The sequence below is a fragment of the Tupaia chinensis genome, unplaced genomic scaffold (genome assembly GCF_000334495.1).
Source record: "Tupaia chinensis unplaced genomic scaffold, TupChi_1.0 Scaffold146907_1, whole genome shotgun sequence".
NCBI lineage: Eukaryota > Metazoa > Chordata > Mammalia > Scandentia > Tupaiidae > Tupaia > Tupaia belangeri.
The window spans coordinates 2,109,226-2,113,627 of NW_006206760.1; positions in this window are offsets into that span (position 1 = coordinate 2,109,226).

The following is a 4,402-nucleotide window of genomic DNA, read 5'->3' on the forward strand; positions in this document are numbered from 1 at the left end:
CCAAGAATCCCTGGGGGGGGGGGTGGCCACGCTGCACTTCTTTCTCCTCCATTCTCCTCTCGGGATCTTGGGCACGCATGCACATGCGCACGGTGTGAGTTTAAGCTACTGGGTCCAGGACTCAAACCGCGCTCGACTACATGAAAGTCCAGCGACAGAGCCATTACACCAACTGCTGGTTCCCCCTCATGATATTTCCTATGCTTAATTTCCTAGGCATTCATTATTCTGTTTTTTGTTTGTTTGTTTTTTGGAGAGGTTTTTGCTATAGGGCACGTGCGCTCGCCAGGCAGACAGAAAGAGACAGAGAGACAGAAAGCGAGAAATCACCCCCCCAGGGGGGATGGCCACGCCGCAATCCCTTCTCCTCCATTCTCCTCTCGGGATCTTGGGCACGCATGCACATGCACCTGGCGTGAGTTTAAGCCACCGGGTCCAGGACTCGAACCGCGGTCGACTATGTGGGAGTCCAGCAACATAGCCATTATGCTAACTGCTGGTCCCCATTATTCTGTTTAAATACATTTCACAAAAAGATAGCCTTTTTAGAAAGAATTATTTATTTAATTTAATTTATTATTATCTTTTTAAATTTTGCTATAGGGCATGTGTGCTCACTCAAGAGAAGCAGAGAGGGAAAGTGAGAAAGCAAGCTGCCAGGTTTGGAACTGGAATCATGGTTGGCCATGTGGGAGTCCAGCACCATAACCACCATGCCACCTGCTGGCCCCAAGATACCTTTTCTTAGCTGGTATAAATCATCAATCGCCTGGAGTGTTCTTAGTGGGAAGACTTTCTTTAATATGATTACAGGATTATTCAGCTTTTCTATTTCTTCCAAGTATTGTAAATCTGGGCTGGAACCGTGTAGGGTGCCTGGCTTCAAGGTATTTTCTTCTTTCTTTTCTTTTTCTTTTCTGCGATCTCCTGATAGTAGTGAAGTAGGTTTTTTGTTTGTTTGTTGGTTTGTTTTTGGTTGATCCTTAGCCTTGAAGCTGTTGTGCTTAGAGATCTCAACCATATGTAAGTAGGGTTTTTCCATCTTAGCCATATCCTAGGTCGTTTTTTTGGTTCTTGCTATTTATGTCTTCCATGAGCAAGGTGGAGAAAGAGAGAGACACCCTTTACAAGTCCCCGTGCTGTGATCCATCCCCAGCTCTAGCTGGCCCTGGGTCATGGGATTGCATTACCTGGTGTTTTCAGGGAGATTTCTGGTCATGCACCTGGAACCTTTCCATGTGGGTCAGCCTTGCGGAGAGTTGCGTTACCACTGTGTCATCAGGCTCCATGGTGTTCTAGTTCCTTTTTGTGTTTTATTGTTTTATTGCTAGAAGGCACAAGAGAGAAAACCCCTCCCCTATGGGGCATGGTCACACCTCAGTCCTTTCCCCTCCACTTCTCCCTTCCATCAGGGTTTTAGGCACACATGCTCAGTGTAGTTTTCAGGCTTCCAGGACTGGGACTTGAACTGCAGTTGGCCATGTGGGGTTCTGAACAGGTTTAACCACTGTACTTCAGGGCTGGCCTCCACCATGTCCTCCTTTAAAATTTTTTAGTGCCATAGCTTTGGAAGTCAACAAAACTGGAAGGGAAAGATCCCGCGGTTGGCAAATGCCCTCAGGGCAAAAAAGCTTCCGTGCACTGCTTATCTTTTTGTGTCGGTCTCTTGATTTAGACTTTTTCCCCCTCATAATAATGAGTATTTTTTCCCTGCTATTCAGTGCTTTAAAAGAATGTACTTTTTTTTTTTTTTGAGAGGTTTTTGCTATAGGGCGCGTGCGCTCACCAGACAGAGAGAGACATAGAGACAGAAAGCGAGAAATTACCCCCTCAGGGGGATGGTCATGCCGCAATCCCTTCTCCTCCATTCTCCTCTCGGGATCTTGGGCACGCATGCACATGCGCCTGGCGTGAGTTTTAAACCACCGGGTCAGGGACACGAACCACAGTTGACTATGTGGGAGTCCAGCGACATAGCCGTAGATCCACAGGCATCTTGCTGTCTGGGTTGGGCCAGGAGCCAAACCTAGGCTTCCAGCTACCATGGGGTGGCACTCTCCTGCTTGCACTACCACGGCTGGGCGACCCCCTGTTGTGCTTAGAGATCTCAACCATATGTAAGTAGGGTTTTTCCATCTTAGCCATATCCTAGGTCGTTTTTTTGGTTCTTGCTATTTATGTCTTCCATGAGCAAGGTGGAGAAAGAGAGAGACACCCTTTACAAGTCCCCGTGCTGTGATCCATCCCCAGCTCTAGCTGGCCCTGGGTCATGGGATTGCATTACCTGGTGTTTTCAGGGAGATTTCTGGTCATGCACCTGGAACCTTTCCATGTGGGTCAGCCTTGCGGAGAGTTGCGTTACCACTGTGTCATCAGGCTCCATGGTGTTCTAGTTCCTTTTTGTGTTTTATTGTTTTATTGCTAGAAGGCACAAGAGAGAAAACCCCTCCCCTATGGGGCATGGTCACACCTCAGTCCTTTCCCCTCCACTTCTCCCTTCCATCAGGGTTTTAGGCACACATGCTCAGTGTAGTTTTCAGGCTTCCAGGACTGGGACTTGAACTGCAGTTGGCCATGTGGGGTTCTGAACAGGTTTAACCACTGTACTTCAGGGCTGGCCTCCACCATGTCCTCCTTTAAAATTTTTTAGTGCCATAGCTTTGGAAGTCAACAAAACTGGAAGGGAAAGATCCCGCGGTTGGCAAATGCCCTCAGGGCAAAAAAGCTTCCGTGCACTGCTTATCTTTTTGTGTCGGTCTCTTGATTTAGACTTTTTCCCCCTCATAATAATGAGTATTTTTTCCCCGCTATTCAGTGCTTTAAAAGAATGTACTTTTTTTTTTTTTTGAGAGGTTTTTGCTATAGGGCGCGTGCGCTCACCAGACAGAGAGAGACATAGAGACAGAAAGCGAGAAATTACCCCCTCAGGGGGATGGTCATGCCGCAATCCCTTCTCCTCCATTCTCCTCTCGGGATCTTGGGCACGCATGCACATGCGCCTGGCGTGAGTTTTAAACCACCGGGTCAGGGACACGAACCACAGTTGACTATGTGGGAGTCCAGCGACATAGCCGTAGATCCACAGGCATCTTGCTGTCTGGGTTGGGCCAGGAGCCAAACCTAGGCTTCCAGCTACCATGGGGTGGCACTCTCCTGCTTGCACTACCACGGCTGGGCCAGCCTGCAATGACTCTTACTGTGATGCACTTATGTGACATAGGGAAATTATTCTATTTCCCCACCACCCAAGCATTGAATAAAATGTCAATGACATTTGAAAATTCGTTGTAATATTGCTGAGAGAATGTATTTTAGCTGCAAGCAGTGCATATCATTATTTAAATAAGGTCAGGAGGAAAGAGCAAGCAGGCAGTCTGGGGACCTGGTTGCAGATGCACCTCTGGCAGTTACTATGCCCCTCTGCAGCATCTCCATAGAACTTGGACTCATGCGAAGATAGAAGGAATGATTGGCATCTTTAATTTGAATAACACAATAAATCAGTTGGCACATTCTCCCATTCTTCTGCACATGTCTAATCCTGCAATTCGCCTGGGCTGTTCCTTTTTTTTAAAATTATTTAATTTAATTTTATTTATTATTATTCTTCAATTTGACCAGAGAGAGAGACACACAGAGAGAGAGAGGGAGAGTGAGAAGGCAAGCTGCCAGGTCAGGGACTCGAACCATGGTTGGCCATGTGGGAGTCCAGCACCTTGACCACCACACTACCTGCTGGCCCCTGAGCATATTCTGGTTTTCTTGCTTCCGTGCTCATCTTCTGACTCCTAATCCATCCCTCTCCTGATATGTGAACAGGGAAATCCCTCTCCTGTTCCTGTTTCTGAATCTGTAACACTGCAAACCCACACTGCAATACCTCTGAAGAGATTTAACACAAAGACTAAGTCTATTACATATTTCTATTCAACAAATAATTAGTGAGGGCCTATTATGCAAATGTATGACAGTAGATAAAATGCTAAGTGCTGCAGCTGATACAGAAATATCCCGACTGTGTCTTCCAGGAACCCACATCCTCTACCTCCTTTGTTGTATGATCTAGTTTTGTAGATTTCAGTCTCCCTACTGTTTGGCTCAATGCCTTATTGATCAGAAAGTTTCAGAGATAAAGGGATTCTTTGTTGGACTAGCTCACTCCCCTTGGTCTTCTCTGTAGCTTTGCTACGGAGTTTCTGAAACAGAATCAGACAAATAAGTAGGTTAGTGTTTGCCCAGTTTACTTCCCAGCAGTTTCTCTCGCTGAAGATCTCACACAGCACAGCTCTTCTTGTGGCTGCATAGAGACAGCCCTTGGAATGACGGCTTCTCCCTAACCTCATCACTCCAGCTGTCTGTAAGCAAGGACCTCTTTTCTTCCAGAAAATGTATTCCCGCCACA